Here is a 20,849-nt window from a genome sequence, read left to right on the forward strand (position 1 = left end):
CCCGAATTCGTACTCCTTGTGTCCGGGGACGTTCACGTACTGGAAGTATCCTTCAGGTTGCTTGTAGCTGCCTCCCCCACCTTGCGGGTAGGCAAGGACGCCAAGCGCGAGGCATCCTAAGTATACCAACTGAAAAAGGAGGGGAAAATCATTTCAACTCTCGTCACTTTACCAGCTGTGATAGAGGATAATCCTCTGACTAACTGATTGATTTATAGGTTGTAGGCATAATGCCAAACACTGGGGCAACTAAGGACATTCAGCGCTGAAACGGAAATTGACAGTAAAAGGTTTGAAAGGTGTAACAGGAGGAAAACCTCGCAGTTGCACTATGAATGAATTGTTAGGAGAGGGTGGACAGTAAGATGGAAGAAAGAGAATATAAACTAAGGTACAGTAAAGGGAAGGAAAGTAGCCGCAGCTAGGGGCCGAAGGGACGCTGCAAAGAACCTTAAGTAATGCCCACATTGCACCGCATGAGGTGCACTGACGGCACAACCCCCTTACGGGAGATCATCTTCTGACCACGTCAGCAAAGTCAAAGCCGAACGAATCAGTTACCTAATTTGGCGTCGCAAAGAATTTGGTCATCAACGCCAAATACGAGGGGATAAAAGACGTGCATTGGCGCTTTTCTTGCAGCAACCAAGGGTCGTAAAATGGGTACTAATTCTATTCCAAGAGCAAAGTTCAAACTCGGTGACCACTAATCTTTCTGAATAACTGTGGATATGTTTCAAACGAAATGAATCGGGCTTGATATGTTACGCATATCTTAGTCAAGCGACCAATCAATGTTTACATTTGGATTCTGGCTTCGTCCCTCATCTTGAAATCCTCTAATGACATGACATGACTTTGGGAGAATGAGAGACAAGTGTGAATTCGTTCTTCATCTCAGCTGGGAATAATTTTAAATTCTTCGCACTGGAATCTTCGGTGTTGAACGGTCCCTTTTAAGTAAGTGACAAAGCGATGAATGAGACTTCACCTCCGCATCGTCCTTTCATCGAACGGACGTTTATTCGCCTGCCTTTGCAAACTGCAAACTGTTCCCTTTAATAAGGTGTTGCTTTAAAATAAAAAATAGCAATCACTGCCATATTCATACTTTATTTGCTGTTAAGCACGAAGGTAACTGCTCGTTAAATTTTGTTCTCTATGACCAAACCCTGTTAGGAGACTGGGCTTAATGCCGAAATATACGAAATGCAAATAAGGTCAAAATACAAGAGCAGAATACTCCTTTTAACAAAAGAAACCGAAGTTGTGAGATATACCGGAGACGGTATCTTAGGTATATAGTAAGTTATGGTCGAGATACCTTCCGAAAAGACAGGAATAAATTCAGTTACGAACACGAAAATTGCGGAATCCTATTCAGGGTGCCAATAGGTTAATATACAAAACATAGTATCCTCTCCTTTAAGGTTGGAAAGCTCCTCGTCGGACGAGTGGTTTACGTGCTCGTCTACCGATTCGGCAGTCCCGGGTTCGATTCCCCACTCTGCTAACGTGGAATCGAAGGAATTTGTTTCTGCTGATTATAATTTAATTTCTCGACAGAATGTGATTCGGATCCCCCAGTAAGCTGTAGGTCTCGTTGCTAGGTAACCAATTAGTTCCTAGCCACGTAAAAATATCTAATACTTAAGGGAAAGAAGACAGCGGAGAGCGAAAGTATAGTGTGCGCCACAAGTTGTAGTGGAAACAAGTGGTTCACTGTCAGTAGAGGAGGGAAAGTCTCTGAACTCTACCGCAATTATTCAACAGTTTTTGTTTGTTTTCACTTTCTCTGTCTTTATCACTATGGACTGTAAAATGTCCTCATGAACAAAGACGAATAATAATTCCTTAGCGGTAGTTCTCATGTTAACTTTTGAGGTTACGGTAACATCTGGTATAGAAATCGGCCCAAATCTAGGAAAAATTTCTTCATACATACAACGGAAATTGAACACTGACGGGATTTCTTTTTTCTATTACAGGTGTGTTCAACTACTTTTCCACTATATATGATCGCGTTTCGATTTCTCAGATGATAATTTGCTATGAATTGAATGATAATTCGTTATGGATTGAATATGGACTTTAGGCCAAAAGCTAAGCACTGGGACCTATGAGGCCATTCAGCCCTGAAATGGAAATTGATAGTAAAAGGGTTGATAGGTGTAACAGGAGGTAAAATCTCGCAATTACATATGAAGCAATTGTTAGGAGAGGGTGGAAAGTAAGATGGAAGAAAGAGAACATAAAAGTATGTACAATAAAAGGAACGAAAGGGGTTGTAGCTAGTGGCCGAAGGGACTCCGCAAAGAACCTTAAGTAATGCCTACAGTGCACCGCATGAGGTGCACTGATGGCACTACTCTCCTATGGAGATAATTTGTTATGAAAACTATAAGACAAACGATACTTCTTCTCACGGTTATACATAAAAAATAGTACATTTCAGTGTATAATATTGGAATATTTGCCTAGACTTGGTTATTCTTGTATTTCTTTTTTCTCCCCAAGAGAGTCGAATCAATAGCAAATGCTCACTCTTGCCTATTTACACCTAATTTTCCCCTATCTATAACTTCTCTGTTGTTGGAATGAGAACCCACAAGATTACTGAGTATAACTTGTTCACTTGTAAGTAAGTTAAATACTGTGCAAATACTTTCAACTTATACTCAGTAATCTTGTGGGTTTCTTTTTCCATCTGAAGAAGGAAACTGAAAGAGGTTTTTGTTTGGTTCTCTGTTGTTAAAACCCAGAACATATATCTCTGGAAAACCAAAACCATACCTGCCCACTCCAGCAAAAAACAAAGGCAATAAAATGAGTTTTCCAAAGCTGTTCTGATGAGTTGAAACTATGACAGGAAAACGCATTATTTGTACCGATACGAAAATAAGTACTTTTGGATCTAATGACATTACGTCCGATTAGAACGATCTCATTCAAGTATAGTAAACTTACCATAAAAATCGAGAAAAGATATTTATAGCATCCATTTCAAATTTTGGAACAAAATTTCGTTGTACCAGACTGAATCGTAGCTTTGTACCCGGGGTTTAAAAAATCCTAGAAAAAAAGGGAAAAAACCTATGTATCAAAAAGAAATGATACAGATGAGTGAAATAAAAGTACACCAATTATCCCGGGAATATATAGCATTTAGAACAGAAAATATGAGGTCATTCAGCTCTTGAACAGAAACTGGCGGTAAAAAGATCTGAAAGGTGTAACAGAAGAAAAACACCTCACAGTTGCACAATGAACAAATTATTAGGAGAGGGTGGGATGTAAGACGGAAGAATGAGAATGTAAACGGAGGTACAGTAAGAGGAATGAAAGGGGTTGCAGCTAGGGGCCGAAGGGACGCTGCAAAGAACCTGAAGTAATGCCTACACTTATATAATTTGGTGAAGGCTGCCTCCGAATGGCAATATGCCACAAATACTGAAAAAGTTCGGATTGTCCTCCCCCAGAAAACGTGACGTTTCCACTCACCGTACGAGCCGTGTTCATGGTCGCTTTCTTCCAGATCTCAAACCAAGACTGAAATTTCTCTACTCGCTGCAGCGTTTAAATAATTGCTGACGAGGGGATTGCCAAACGCCGCTGTCTGTCCGGAGAGCGACTTCAATTGAATTTTCCATTTTTTCTTCGTTTTTTTCTCATCTTCAGGCCATTTTCCCGTTTAGACAAATGATACAAATGATCGACCTTCAAAGATGTGATATTTTCTTTTGGGAAGCTTTTCTCTTTTTTTTCAAATGGTCAAGACCACAGAACACTTCATAACCAAACAATAAAAGTGAAAGTCAGCATATTTCACGCTATTCCTTAATCACGAAGAGTCTGTATAACAAAGCACGGAAGAAATTGCACGTTCGCTTGTCTCTTGCACGTAACTTTACAAACCTTTCTTCCATAGTATTTCCATAAATTACCCTCAAAATCAAGATTTTAATTTCTCAAACTGCAAGAAAAATAGAGAGTTTCTCACTCCGGCCCCCCTAGGGACTCGTGAAAGTGAGAAGGCTCCAAATAGAAGCTTTCTCTTTGAGCAATATGGCCGGCAGGTGATAATGGCTGATCACCTGTAGTATTTTCTCTCTCTCTCTCTCTCTCTCTTCGGCGTCAATTTATGAGTTCAGCTACCCATGACAGTAACGTCAAATCAGTCTATTCCAGTCAGGAGCTTTCTGTTGCCTTCGTTAATCAGAAATATTGCGTTAAGAATACAATAGTATATAATATGGATTTTAGGCCAAAGTCCGAGCGCTGGGACCCATGAGGTCATTCGGTGCTGAGAGGGAAATTGACAGTAAGAAGGTTTGAAAGGCTCAATAGGAAGAAAGGCAGATGGAAGAGAGAGTACGAACGGAGGTACGATAAAAAGAAACGAGAGACGTTGCAGCTAGGGGCTGAACCCCGAAGGGACGCTGCCCCCAGACCCTCAAGTAATCTACAGTGCACCACGTGAGGTGCACTGAAAGCACGACAACCCCTACTGGGGTATTGCGTTAAAACGTTTCAAGATTCGCAACGAAGAGTAGTCTTTCGTCTATTGTGATCTCTACTATTAAGCTTTCGTTATGTTTTGTCATTACTATTGTACTGACACATCATTACATGACGGTAATATAAAAGAGGGTCCAGAGACAATTCCAGACCTTAAAGAAGCAACGCATTATCCCGAAGGTAGGGCTAAGGTGCGTTCATTCTACGTACCTGCATACCGGCCAGTGGTGAGTTTGCCTAAGATTGACGCCGACGTTTCTAAAAAGTTTATTGCCCGTAGACTGTTGCTATAAAGAAAATAGAAGAGCGCCTCAGTGGCGTGATCGGTATGGTCTTGGCCTGCCGCCTCGGTGGCCTAGGTTCGATCTCGGAGATTCCATTGAGGAGTTAGAATATTTCTGGAAACAGAAGTTCACTCTCGACGTGGTTCGGAAGTCACGTAAAGCCGTTGGTCCCGTTGCTAAATAACCAATGGTTCCATGCAACATAAAAACACCATACAGACAAATATAATACAGAAAATAGACGTATGTAAATTACACAGACAGAAGATTCACCTTCTTCGACTCTCACATGGATGACCCATATGCTTTATTCTCAAACGAAATGTGAAAAATGAGCCAAGGCAATGTTAAAGAAGTTGGATAGTCAAATGAAAAAGACCAAATTGGACGTTCCACAAAACATTAATCGCCCTAGACAAGGTTTTACTGACTGGTTGTCTGTATTTTAGCAGCATTACACAAAAGGTTGTGTCTCAGTTTTATAGAAAATTTAGATCTATACATCTGGATAAGGGGACTGGAGGATGGGTGGAGGAGGGGGGAGGGGTTGGGGTGGAGGGGATAGGGTGGTTGGAAGGGGAGGGGTTGGGGAGGGGGAGGAGGGTTTGGTAAGGAGGAGAGTGTGTGGAGGAGAGGGGTGGGTTGGCAGGAGGGGAGGGAGGGTTGGGTTTGGAAGGGAGGAGAGGGTTGGTGGAAGAAGAGAGGGTTGGTGGAAAGGAAAGGAGTTTCGTTTGTTGTTGATTTTGATTGAGCCGTCCTTGTGCCAGCACGGGCTCTTGCTCGTAGAGCATCCATAAAGAAGGAATTTCCTGAACACCCACGTTACTGTGAAACCCTTAGCAAAGCCCTCATAGCCTTACTCTTCCCTCTCAACTTTCCTCTATTACAAACATTTTCCTCAGCCACTAGAACTTCTCTTCACCAGCATTCATCAGCATTCGTCAACCCCATTCTATTTTCAGAGTTACGTCTAAATTTGCAGCAATGTTGTCTGTCATTTACTTGACTTCTCTCGTCACGTCAGCCATAACAGAAAAACATGGGAAAATCAATCATGCCAGAATCCCACTTTTAAATCAAAGCTATTCTCCCTCGTATATAAACTCTGGCAACCTCTGTCATCTTCTCCAAACATACAATTCTCAACCAATTACCTTCCACCTTTCTCTAGCGCCGTTTGAGCCATGTTTAGCTTTCCATTGACTCTTGAATTTCTCAGAATTCTTTCATAACAGACTCTTGACACACAGAACCTCCCCGTTGTCCAGATGCGAGTTGCTCTTCTATCAGTCCAGTTTTCTTTCTTACTTTCTCATCCTGAATCTTCCCACATACCATTTTAGTAGGTTATAAAAATTACTGCTTTACCTTTATACTTTTCCTCTGATTCACACTCACATACACAGCATTATTCACCCTAAGATCCTAAAAAGAAAAAAACGCATTCCAGCGTCCTAGTTCCAGTACCTCTGGAATGACCAACACCTTGGAGGAATAATAGTTATTCCTACAAGCCCTACACCAATTATATTTCCAAACGGAGTAAATACTGTGCTGTCTTAAAATGATTTCAGTCCATAAAAAATATACAAAAAAGCGTATACGCCATCTTGTCTTGTCTTGTCTTGACTCTTGACATGTGCACAACAGCGTCTTCGAGGTCTAGGCGACATTAGCCAAATAACCTAAATTGTTTGGTAATACAGGGATATTTCATCCCAAAAAAGAACGAAGCGATTTCATGGAAGTGTGTGTGTGTGTGTGTGTGTGTGTGTGTGCGTGAAACATTCGTGATCAAAACAGGTCAGGCTTTCACTCATCTGACTGATACAAGCAGATGGATATACAGCATCCACGATGAAGCGATATCGGTATCTGATTCTAGTCAGATACAGGTAAGAATTTCATCGTAACTAATAAATATAATCCAGCATGGAAACCTTGGTGCAAAGGAAAGGAAGGAATCCTGGTAATTCGTTCGTTGGAAAATGCATTACCCACGAATACCAAAGACATAAAACAAAGATGCTACAACCAGTTTCTATCCTTGTGTTACACTTCGGTAAACACCCTTAACCTTGGGCGTAGCTTTCAACTAGACCAGGTCCTGTTTTTACGTGAGAGAGAGAGAGAGAGAGAGAGAGAGAGAGAGAGAGAGAGAGAGAGAGAGAGAGAGAAAAAAAAATTCTATGGTCTTGCTATACTATATGTTAAAGATGTAAGTTTTGCTATACTAAATCTCAAAAATGTAAGTTTTGCTATACTAAATTTAAAAAATGTAAAAATCTTTCAACTAGATCCTACGTGTTGAGAGAGAGAGAGAGAGAGAGAGAGAGAGAGAGTTCTATGGTTTTGCTATACTAAATCAAATAAATGTAAAAATCTTTCAACTAGATCCTACGTGTTAGAGAGAGAGAGAGAGAGAGAGAGAGAGAGAGAGAGAGAGAGAGTACACTCGTCCCCGAAGCATCATAGGTGTACTGTTAAAGAAAGTTGAAGTTCACACTTAGTGCCACTGAGGACGACAGCCAGTCTTGGCTCCTGGATTAGCTCGAGGATAAGAAAGCTCTGGGATTAACTGTTACAGACGCCCACAGCTGAAAATACTCGCTTGTTTAATTAATAGATTTACGAAGGAAAGCAGACAGCTCATTCAATCGCAAACACTTTTAAATTTCCCGAATACAAGGAATGTCTAAATATTGTCATCTTTTCTTAGAAGGCTAAATTAGTTTGTCCGCGCTTGCGCCCTTATCTTCACGATCAAATTAAAATTAAAAAATTATGCTAACTTAATTTTTAGAGAGAGAGAGAGAGAGAGAGAGAGAGAGAGAGAGAGAGAGAGAGAGAGAGAGAGAGAGAGAGAGAGAGAGAGTTTGCTTGCTTTGCTATGCTAAGTGGAAAAAAATGTACCTATCCTTTCAACTAGAACCTATACACTAGTCTTAGTGTTCGTGGAGAGAGAGAGAGAGAGAGAGAGAGAGAGAGAGAGAGAGAGAGAGAGAGAGAGATTCAAACAGTAGTCGTACATGAGAATGCGGATATTGCAATTATCTTTGACTACTGCTGTGTAAAGTAAGGTTATATCGATTTCTTTTATTAAGACTGTCAATTTGCCTTACATGAAAAAAATAATGATTTTATCCATTCAAGTCTTACTGTATGTTTAGTCATGATTTATTATTACCCAGGTGAATGGGATGCTGGTTCCAAATACGATAATTAATCGATGTAATTTACGTAATAGCGAAGATGATTGGTGAGAAAAAATAATATAATAGATACGCATTTTAGTGTACAACTGCTACCACAAATAAAGATAATCATACATGACGAGAGAATAGTACATGACAATCCACGATGCTATCATAGAAGCCTTTGAGACTCAGGCGGCATTTTGACAGTCCCCTCCAGTGCAAACATACTTAGTAAAGAACAGTGCAAGGTATGATCAGAAATGAAATATACAGAATTTCCGTACAGGAGAGAGGAGTCTGACGGGCCCACACTGCTAATAAAGCTAGCGTGGTTGCACCTTTATAAATATATATATATATATATATATATATATATATATATATATATATATATATATAAATATATTACGGGCTGCTCTATGATCAAGAGCCCGTGCTGGCATAAAGTCAGCTAAATCTAAAACGACAAAGGTTGGACCTGAACGGCCCGAATGAGAGAACGTCACTGAATGAAATTTGAGAGTGGTAATTGTAGGCAGTAAAGATTCTTCATGATACTGTACGATGACACCATCCAAGGGTTTACGCGGGAAAATGAACCTTATTCTCACAATACTTTTAAAAACCGCTTAGTTTCATCAAGGCCTCCAAGAGTTTAATACGAGAAAATTAACCTTATTCTCACTATACTAGAAAAACAGCTTAGTTTCAAGACTTCTAGATTTAGAAGGTAATAACAGAAATTAACCTTTCATTTAAAGGGAGCCTTTGACCAAAGGGTCCGAACTACCAACCAATAAATTTTTCGGGTTTCCTTACAAATTGGTCAAGAGTATAGTATGCGTCTGTCTACTTATGTTTTAACTATGGGATATCATTCATATCAAGCTCTCTATTGCCTTTTGACAGAGCTATATTCAACAGTACTTTATACGACGTGAATATTACGACACTTATGGAATATATAATATATATATATATATATAATATATATTATATATATAGATATATATATATATATATATATATATATATATATTGTCTATAACACTTTTCTTAAATATACATTTAGATAGAGTACCCACTGACTGATTGTTTGTGATAAATTTTTCACGCATTTACAACTTATTAGGAGCAATGGCCATTTTTCTGCTCCGATATCTTAAATCACATATTTTCACTCATAAATGTTACTTAAGACCAAAAATTCCGCAAAAATCATCACACATTCATATCGAACAAACTAAAACATTCAACTTGTTGAGCCAACTTCCAAACAGGATACCTAAACATGAAAGAGTAACACAGCACTATTACAATAGAATACAGGGAAAAAATATATGAGTAATCAAATCTACAGAGATAGATATCTCTATGTAAAATAGAGGAATGTGCTTCCATTCATTTTGTCTGCGTGCAACGAGTCCACAGATCGTCCTATGCGCTGTACATGTCCAATACGTGTGTGCCTTGGTCCGACATTCTGAGCGTTATAACTTGTCCCTATTGGGTCGGGAATTGCCGTGTTTAAGCTCTCTTACACTATCGTGATTTCTGACTACAGATGTTAGATGCCTTTGGAATTCTTTACACCATGGTTTAAATATTGATATATTTATTTGGTTGTTTGCTTATCCTAATACATTTGAAGGAAATTACACCTTGTTGCGGGAAAGCCTTTAACTTAGACTATCTTCAGTCTTTTCGTTTTCCAGTGTTCCTCTAGTTATTTTCTGATCTCCAATGGAATGATTCAAACAAATAACCATATTGAATATGAATCAAGCATAATTCATATGCGTGGACTTACAGAAAAGAACATGGAATTTAGAAAACGAAACCTTGACATATTTACAAAGCAATGAATTGACAAGGCGAAAACATGACATATTCACGATGCATACAGACAATTCACAAAATGAACACTTGACATACTTACAGAGCGCGGAACTTACAACACGGAAACTCGACATATTGACAAAGCTCTGAATGTGCAAAACAAAATCTTGACATACTTTACAAGGAATGGAATTTACAGATGGAAAACTTTAAACATTTACGAAGCACTGAATTTACAAGACGAAAACGGGTGCTACTCTAGTATACAGGGTCTACCTGCATATTACTACATTGTTTCGCCGTGTTCAGTACTAGGCCGTCTGGGGTCAAATGTCCCTAAAGTAGCACCAATGGTTATTGTTGCCAGCCTCGGGGATCAAATGCGGTAAAATGCACTGAGGGACATTTGACCCTCGACGGGTTATAGTAGATTCACATCAACCGTGCATTTGACGTCTAGACCAGTCCCTTACGACGCTCCTGATTGGTTGATGATAAGCCAATCACAGGGCTGAGGGCTGGAAAGTGCTCCCTGTCATTTGCTTATCAACAGCCAATCAGGAGCGTCGTAAGGGACTGGCCTAGACATCAAATGCACGGCTGATGTGACAGTGAATCTACTATAGTACTAAACACGGTGAAACGGTGTAAAAACACGCAGGTAGACCGCCTACTAAAGTAGCACCCGAAAACGTACCTTACTTACAAAGCACGGAATCTAAAAGGCGAAAACTTGACATATTTACAAAACGTAGAACTTTCAAGAAGAAAACCAGGCGTAGCTATCAACAAACCTATTTTCGTTAAATTACAACTTGACATCGATTCCCTCGACTTGGGTAACATCTGTCGATATTGCGCCATGAACCGCTAGTACGTGACTTATATTTCTGAAAGCCTACACTGTTACTTTATGAAGTATTTGTTATATCAAGCAGCCCTTATGTGAAGCATGTTCTAGTATATGCATCCTGTAGCTTTCATTTGAAATATATTCCATATACCTATAGTAGTTATACATATGGTAGCTCAATAACTGTTGTATGAGTATGTTTTGATAATAATATACAAGAACTTTCTGATGAAATGTATTTTACATATGCATAGTATATTCATTAAGAGTTGTGTATCTATCCATCTTTTCACACGCTCTCACTCTCTCTCTCTCTATAAACACACACACACATATATATATATATATATATATATATATATATATATATATATAATATATATCTATATATACAGACTCACGAACCCGGAACATTCCAATATAAGAGCTGAAGCTGAAAGCTGCAAAACACACAATTGAAAATGATTTTAGAATCATCGGACAAACGCTCAGCACCCAGTAATTACCCATTTGTGAGCCCTTGATGACCAAACGACTGGTCCACCCCCCCCCCCCCTTCAACCACGCAGTCAACAGCCACTCCCCTTTTCTTGTCTTGAAGTGTGTTCTCCCCCCTTTTTATTTATTTATTTATTTGTTTAAAGTTTCATCCCACTAATGTTTCTTTTACTCTGGTCGAAGGTTGTTTGTTTGTACGGTGTTTTTACGTTACATGGAACCAGTGGTTATTCAGCAACGAGATCAACAGCTTTACGTGACTTCCGAATCACGTTAGAGTGAACTTCTATCACCAGAAATACACATCTCTGACCCCTCAGTGGAATGCCCGAGAATCGTACTCGCGACGGTCGAAGTTTGGTCCAATACAACGTATTACTTTGCGATTTCTAATATACCTTGACGTTTAAGAAAAAGTACCCTAATTTTAAGTGTCAAAAATTCAAGTTTGAGTTTTTTGTTGTGTTATTTTTTATCTACTTTAGAGTCCTTGAAGATGTAAAATTATAAATGAGAATTACGAAACTTCGGGAAATATGAGGAAAGGAATCTTAATTATTGTCCATCAGCAAACGTGTTGTATATAACGGTTATGACACTCCATACGAATTGTATGTATGTATGTATGTATATATACATACTTACACACATATATATGAGCGTTATAACTATCATGTGAAGCATATCCTATAAATAAACGGTAGTTAAATTTAACGTGACGTATAATTAATGGCTATGCATTAACTGTCGCATGAAATATGTGTGTAAATATTCAGTTACGTTAACCAATTCGCTCATTAGTGTTCCACCTGACAAGTCTGCAAAGCAAGCAGAGAAAAGCGGCTGTACAATTTTCGAACATACGTCATAACACCCATTGGTCGACTTTCAAAAACATCCGTTGAACCGCGATTAAATAATACATCCTTCAAGTGAAAAAGTATGTTCTTAATACTGTTGAATATACGTACTAAAGCAAGGCCTTGTACTAAGAAAACACGGGGGATGACGCACCAATAAATGAAAATGACTATAATGTCTCGTGCTATTGAGCTGGTCATACAAATGGAAAACTGTTCGTCAATTAATATCAACCAAAATCCCTACGATTTTCGATTTCGAAATAACTGCAAATATCTAGAAAGTGAACATGTTCGTTTAATTACCAAGAACATTTCTCTGAGTTTCAATCACTAACACCTTTTTCTCTCAACGAAAACGACGGAAATAAATTCTACCATTTAGAAACTCGAAACAGTACTATCGGAGGAAGATTCACACGCAGCGTGGCCACCGAACATAGGCTCTCATCTTTCCCGGCCTCTCACACCGACAGACAGTGATGATCATGAGAACAAACGTAGAACTAGGCTGCTTTCATTTTATGGAAGATGTAAGCGGAGTAATTATCAGCAAATGGATGAGTTTCTCCTTCGACCGAGGGAGACAGAATTTCACATTTCGATCACACTCACACGAGATGGTGAAACTGATGAAAGAAAAGTCTCGTTAAGATGACAACGTCAGAGTTCAATCTTACTGATGAACAATGTTCATGGACATTTAATCTTGATCATGATTCAATTTTAGTTTTGAAAGCTGAGGGAAATATGACGGGGGACACTGACTTATTCTAGCCCAGACAGGAAGAAAACAAGATGTATGATTTCTTTTGTAAAATCAATTACCGTTCCAGGTTTGGTTATCTCCAATGTGACGTGCAGTACGCTGCAGATATGTCTATATTATTTGTGAAACGTTTCGCTTCTGCGGCCTTTCTCTGGTGGTAATTATAATTACGCACAAGTGTCCATGCGGCCACTAAAATAGAGAGGACGATGGAAAGAGAGGCTCTGCAATATACGAGTGTCCACATTTACGTACCATCTGAACGGCCATACATTTCATATAGAATAGAATTTAGGCCTATGAGGTCATTTAGCGCTAAAACGGAAATTGAGAGTAATAAAGGTTTGAAAGGTGGAACAGGAGGATAACCTCGCAGTTGCACTGTGAGGCATTTGTCAGGAGAGAGTACAAAGTAAGATGGAAAAGAGAGAATATGAACGGAGGAACAGGAAAAGGAATGAAAGAGGTTGCAGCTATAGCATATTCACATCAACCGTACATCTGATGTCTAGGCCAGTCCCTTATGACGCTCCTGCTTTCATATCCCTCAGGAGAGGTGGAACATACATCCTACCTATGTGAACTTTCGAGAGACTTTGAGTTTCCACTCCAGCCATGTGATCGGCTTAAGCAATGCCTACAGTGCACCGCAAGAGGTGCACTACCCCATTTGGGGGATAAATGTCAAATAAGCCGATTTTCAATTTCAAAAATCTATTGAGATATTTTATACTTCTCTGACAGAAATTGTGAAAGTTATCCTAAAATGAATTTTCATATTTAAGGTGCGTTCACACGGTCGAACAATGTCCGACGGACAAACATTGTTTCCATATCATAGGCAAAGCAGGATGACGTCATAAGCGTTGAAACGATGGAAGTAGATCTGGCAACAAACAGTGATACCAGATGAGGTTGTATACCACTGTTGTTACTCTGCTCACAAGGCAAAGACCGACAGACAATTGTTAATTGGTAATAATGTTTGTCCGTCGGACGTTGTTCGACCGTGTGAACGCACCTTTAGATCCCAATAACTGACAAACTCGCAGCAAATTCTATATTAGGCATCCCCCGTAGGTCGGTAGTGCCGTCAGTGCACCTCATTCGGTGCAATGTAAGCATTACTTAAGGTTCTTTGCAGCGTCCCTTCGGCCCCTAGCTGGAACCATTTTCGTTCCTTTTACTGTACCTCTGTTCATATTCTCTTTCTTCTACCTTACTTTCCACCCTCTCCTAACAATTGTTTCATAGTGCAACTGCTTTGAGGTTTTCCTCCTGTAACACCTTTCAAACCTTTTACTGTCAGTTTCCGTTTCAGCGCTGAATGGCCTCAGTTGCCCCAGTGTTCGGCATAAAGCCAAAAATCTATATAAATCAAATTAAAATCTATTAGGCATCAAAGTAAGTCACTTAGAAGCTCTAAAGTACACGTAAGTATGGCCTCAGGAACTGAAGACCTATCTAGATCAGTTTATATACTAAATAACTAAACTGGGATTCTAAATGTTAACGAGCAGAGCCAAAGTGCCCAGATCCTGGCAGTATCTAAATACTGAAACTGTACTTTACTGTATACAAGACATTATTGTACTCTAATACAGCAATGGTAGATGTGTCATAACTTTTCATCGTCAAAAATATAATGGCTGGAATCTTCTACACATTTGTTTTCGAATTACAATAAAAGTAAAAAAATAATAAAAATTATGGATTACAATTAACGATTAAAACCAGTATACAAAACTTGAAGAAATTTCATTTGGTCTTTTAAATTTTAGGCCGAAAGCCAAGCGCTGAGAACTATGAGGTCATTCAGCACTGAAAGGCAAATTGAGAGAAAGGTTACAAAGATGCAACAGGAGGAAAACCTCGCTGTTGCACTGTGAAATAATTGTTAGGAGAGGGTGAAAAGTGAGATGGAAGAGAGAGAATATGAATGGGGGTAAAGTAAAAGGAATGAAAGAGGTTGAAGCTGGGGGCCGAAGGGACGCTGCAAAGAACCTTAATTAATGCCTACAATGCACCGCGCGTGAGGAGCACATTACCTCCATACGGAGGAAATTTCATTTTGAGGAGTTAGGAGCACTCCAGCCTTCCATTTCTGCTAATTAAGAGCTCACAACATTCGTCATTCTCGTCTTCCTCGTCAGTGTGCTTGCCACGTGCAAGCGGATCAACTACCTTTTCATGTCATTCACTCTATACAAATGTCTATTTTCGGCATCAATAACCCTTTGATGCCCGAACGTCGAATTGATAAACAAATCAGTCCATCGGAGGAAAACTTATCGATTTTACCAGAGGAGACTGGGACTATTCTCCCTTCCAATATTCACCCCCATTCTCTCTCTCTCTCTCTCTCTCTCTCTCTCTCTCTCTCTGCAATTCACGCGAGTACGAATGAAAGGAAGATCTGGCGGCCATAATTTTCTTTCCAAGTACTCAACCGTTAGTCCACACACACAGAAGATTTTAGCAAGTCATTACAAATAGGCTAAAGACTATCACGTCATCTTCGTAAGTCGTGACATGTCTGTTGCATGACTCTTGCCATATGTTGCAACGCTTGCGGCACCTTCATTTGCACAAACTAAACGGAAGAAGGGGCAGGTATTCTAGTATCATAATCTGAATGACTTTCCAAGCAAGAACTGCCTGCAGTACCAGAGCGGTATATCATGAACGGCACTGTTATGCATGGGTTACAATATATATATTCTAAAAATAAATCTATACACGGAGCTTTAGGAAAAAGATTCACGAAAGCTGTATAGATTTAGCTTTAAATACATTTTTACCCATACATATCTGGGGATTAGTTTCTCCATTAAAGCCACTATCTTCTCAGTACAGCATATCACATCAGTGGTGGTCTCGAACGTTCACACACCAGGACAAAGAAATGATAACGCTCACCTTGTTATTGCTTCACTCGCCAAGCCTTCTGCTAAAATGATCATCCAAGTTTTTTTCGTAAGCACAGTGTCCAAAAGGTCATACGACTGAGGATTAGGTCATACAATACTGGTAAACATAATCTTGAAAGATTCATTATCTTCATTATAAAACATGTGGTGCTGGAGCTTGCATTACCCAGACATGCAGTACTGTTGCGTAGTATCCTAATTGTCCATTATCTGCACTGCACACTTAGTACTAATACACTAACTTAATGAGCCAATATATGCGTTCAAATAAGCAGTACTACTGCATAACAGCTCGCTGTTCCAATACATAAATTACGTCAAATAATCCATTGTCTGCAGTGCTAAGTCGACTATCTAAAGGTAATTAATACATGAAAACACAATGCAACCCATTTCGTTAGATGCTTTTAAGGAATAGACGTCACTTTTTGTAAAACATTAACCTTTATGAGTAGGAAGATTACAGAATATCCAGGTCTAGACGGTTGGCCCAACCAGGCTCATGGTACTGCATAGCATTAGTCATCATGGCAACCTCCGAACAGCAAAACATCGTCTGCGAAAGGGGTTCTCAATCCCTCCAACTTCCCACTGTCCTCAATCCCTCAACCCCACCATAAAAAAGGGGGGAAAATTAACCTACACCCCAAGTTATAACACTGTCGACTAGTAGCCTAGATAACGACTGGAGAGGGTTATAAATCAACAACAATCTCTTACAAATTATAACAACTGCTTCAACCATTTGTTGGAAATACGCTGCATTTAATATGCTGTTAACCATCGGCTCAATAATCCGCACAATGATGCCGGCAGGAGTGAAACTTGAGTCTTTAAATTGTACCACTCGGAAACCCTCCCTGGACCCCAGCCTCAGAGCTCCTGGTCTATGCAGATTTTATCGATCCCGTTGCAAACCCTCGGATGCTGAATGACCAGGGGATAAACGCAGGGAAATGGAAAGCCCCACCAAGAAGAGCCGATGAACAGCTACACTGACTGCTACTGTTAGAGGAAGAAAAAAAAAAAAAAACATGCTAAACAGAGTAAATGAATTGAATGGCCATCTTTCAGCAAAGCTGTCTAGACAAGAAATTAATATTGCGCTTTCCAAATCACGTCAGTTACAGATATACAGGTGCTTATATGGAGAATAATAACCCACATGACAAATTTTGTGAGAACATTCATTATTATTATTATTATTATTATTATTATTTATTATTATTATTATTATTATTATTATTATTATTATTATTATTATTATTATTATCATTGTTCAAAAGATAAACCCTATTCATATGGAGCAAGGCCATTAACTCGAAACGCAAGAAGCTTCCAATGAATATGGTGTTCATTTGAAAGAATTAAAAGAAAGTAATAGCAAATACAGAAAGAAGAGATCAGTTAACAGAAATGAAAAATACACTCTCCAAAATTTTGTGGCCCATTAGTACATAACGCAAATATGAAAACACGAAATACTAGTATTTTAGAATTCAAAAAATGATCAACGGTGAAATATGTATATGCAATTACGAAATCACGAATATAGTCATGAGTTATATCAGTATGTGTATAGGTTGTACGCAACTTTCACGCGGCGTCAGTCGATGCTCAATCGATGTTACCCAACGTAAACAACCCTCCGGCTATGCAGAAAACGTTCGCTCATTTGGATCGTGGGGCCGTTATAAAGAGTGAAAGTTTTGGCCTAGGGGAGATGTCTAAGTGAAAATGTGAGATGTCTACGAGTATACTGTCTGTCAGTTTTAAGCCGATTTTGCTCTTGGACACTTAGAACATCCTTTTCTTGATGTAACTACAAATACTCTATATTTTACAGGCCTCACTTTTCATGTTTTGAGGAATAACCGTTAGATAAATTGGATGCAAACAAATGAAGCAAATAGACCCCAGTGGGAGCTTAGGATTATCGTGACTGGAAGGGACGGAGTTGGTGGAATGGCAAACAGGGCGAGGTATGAGACAGAAAAAAAAAACACGTCGATTTCAGAAGTTGATTTATGTTCTGCGATAAAGAGAAGCTCACTAGGCCTAGAGATAATAAGATACAAATGATGTAATATAAGACAACATGAGAAACTTTTGTTTAATATGACAAAAACGATGTTCTCATATATATATATATATATATATATATATATAATATATATATATATATATGAGAACATAATATATATATATATATATATATATACTATATATATATATATATATATATAGTATATATATATATATATATATATATATATAGATATATATATATATACATATATATATATATATATATATATATATATATTATAGTGTAATCACTTGAACATTGTACTGTGCATTCATACGAGTACAAAGTATGTATAACAGTACCTCATTTAAACAAGGGTATCTGACACAGATTCAACCCACGAAAGTTCCAAGTTTTCTGGGACCCTCCCCAAAGTCTGGTTGGCCCTTGAAAGCTTGTAGTTTTTGTGAATAAAATCTCTATCCGACACCATCCTTTTTAAACGATGTATTGTAATCACACACATACACACGTCTATATATATATATATGTGTGTGTGTGTGTGTATTTGTTAAAGAGTTAAACACGAAAACAATCACTGCAATGCTCAACTCTTAACTGCTAAATCAAGGTTGCAGTCCCAGTGCAGAAAATTTCCATGACATCGACCACTTCATAGGCCTATTAGGCGCCCATGAGCACTGGAATCACGTCCATCTTATTTGCATTCTCTCTTTTCCTGAATACTTAGACCCATTTCAACAACTCTCTCGCACCATCTACAAGGAACTTTCTGTGCATTCAATCTTTCCATTCCATTTTGCCAACATATCATCATGATTCCTCCACTCCAAGCGCCTGGACCATAAACAAAACCTTTCCATCGAAACTAACGTACAGTATCACGCCATTTTTTATTATGCGTATAACACTTCTCACTCCCCATACAAAAAAATAAACAGATAAATTCCAAGATCCCACCTTTTCCCCTTCATTTGCATTCAGTATCCATTCTTCAGTACTATAAAGGTTTCACTTAGCATGCACAAAGCATACCCCACACTGCAGCAGTAACTGATCATGATACAGAGCCAGTGATTTTTCATCACCACCGGAGAGACGAGAACCCGCGACATCTGAGTGGGATTCCACAACACTAACCACTATACCAGCAAAGTAATATATCGTGAACAGCCCTGGAGACTATGACGTCATTGCCCAAAACTCACTGTTACACCAAACCAGACACTCCTGTATCTACTTGCAACACAAGTTTCACTTACACCTTCAAACGTTCCAGTTGTTCTCAATACGTCACCATCTACACCACACATACACATCAACTACTGTTGACTCTATCACATGCTACTTCTATGTCCATTCATGTCATAAACACACATGCACAAGCAAACGCACACACACATAGGGATAGTCCATTTCTAGTGCAACCCTTTAAGCAAATGAGTAAAAATAATTTTAAAAAAATGGGAAGGACTGTAGATTATTAAAGTAAGAAAAACCATAAGCAGAACTCCAAACCTTAGCAGTAGAAGGAGTAATGAAGAAATGCTAGACTGACGAGTTTTACGAGATCGAATGACAGCCACAAATACAATATATATAGTATATATATATATATATGTGTCATTTTCAACAGCATGAATACTTTAACCTCGGTGTTATTCTAATTCTAAGAGCCCTCCACACATTATAACTACCAAAAATGTACAACCTTACTTACAAACCTGAAGCCGTCTGATGCGCTGGACGAAACTCGTTCACGCTGCCCAACGCAGAATCAACCCGTCCCATCCAACTGGGAAAAAAAGTGAAGATACTTTTTGAAATAAAAAAAATTCATCTGTTGAGGGATTGATGGATTGACTGATTTAAAGACCTTTGGCACTCAAACCAAGCGCTTGGCAACTATGGACATTCAGCGTTGAAACGGAAATTGACAGTGACAAGGTTTGCAAGGTGTAACAGGACCGAAAACCTCGAAGTTTCACTATGAACCAATTGTTACGAGAGGGTGGACAGTAAGATAGAAGAAAAGAGAATATGAATGGAGGTACAGTAATAGGAATGAAAGGGGTTTGCTGCTAAAGGCCCAAGGTATGCTTCAGAGAACCTTAAGTAATGCCTACATTGCACTGCAAGAGCTGCATTGACGGCGCTATAACCCCCTACGGGACTATCTGTTAAGGGTCTTAGGGTAAAGAGCTCAAAATGCGTGAAACGTCGTTTGCCGCCTCCAAAAAAGACGAAAAATAGTACTATCAGTCAGTTTCACTATACAGAACCATCAAACCCTGGTCCCTCATCATTTATTGCACGGGTATCCAAAGATGTTCCTATATGACTAAATAAATAGCCTAGTGTTTTGAACGTGTCGTTCCTCATGAGATATTTCACATCAGGACCCTAAAATGTTAAACGGAAATAATCATTCGGACTAGCTGCTGACGTATTAACGAAAATTATTATTATTAATTATCGCAATTATTATTATTCTGCTAACGTATTAACAAACATTATTATTATTATTATTATTATTATTATTATTATTATTATTATTATATTCGATAGCACGCAGTCTTTGGCAACCAGCTGGAAACAGCACTACAAGAAGAAAGTATCAACGCTTACGTTAAAAGTAAATAACAATGAAGGTATTCTACAGCACGCGGCAAGTAACAAAGCAAACATAAATATAACTGTACTATTCGGCCATGTTCCAATGCAGTCCTTTCCCAAGGGTTGTGACAGAGAACAAGAGGCCCGGGGTGGACCTCAGAGGCTCCGTACTCTGTCCCAAACAATAGCAAGTTTTTATTAGTGATCCCACCGTCACCTCTCTCTCTCTCTCTCTCTCTCTCTCTCTCTCTCTCTCTCTCTATGAAGCAAACATACACATTAACTCTTGTTGACTCTTCCACAAGCTACTTACTTGCACTGTGGAAAATTGCATTTCTCTTGGGTCTAGTACTACACGTTTTCAGTGGCCGGTTCTTTGGAATTTTCCTCAAGCCTATGTTTTCTATAACTTATAATGTATTCCCTCAAGAAGCA

The 20,849-nt window shown here is 38.9% G+C and overlaps 1 protein-coding gene across 3 annotated transcripts in view; it reads right to left on the reverse strand.

Annotated features, from left to right (window-relative positions):
* LOC135198792 (SH3 domain-containing protein Dlish-like) overlaps positions 1-20,849 on the reverse strand; it is a 53,423-nt gene continuing 32,574 nt past the window's right edge. For 2 of the 3 annotated variants that reach the window (XM_064226744.1, XM_064226741.1), the window contains exons 10-11: positions 19,519-19,593; positions 1-129 (exon numbers count right to left, since the gene is read on the reverse strand). The gene's annotated coding sequence lies outside the window, so the exon portion shown is untranslated. The remainder of the gene's footprint in view (positions 130-19,518; positions 19,594-20,849) is intronic. The other variant, XM_064226743.1, reaches the window with a different exon arrangement.

Source organism: Macrobrachium nipponense, chromosome 22, assembly GCF_015104395.2.
Source record: "Macrobrachium nipponense isolate FS-2020 chromosome 22, ASM1510439v2, whole genome shotgun sequence".
NCBI lineage: Eukaryota > Metazoa > Arthropoda > Malacostraca > Decapoda > Palaemonidae > Macrobrachium > Macrobrachium nipponense.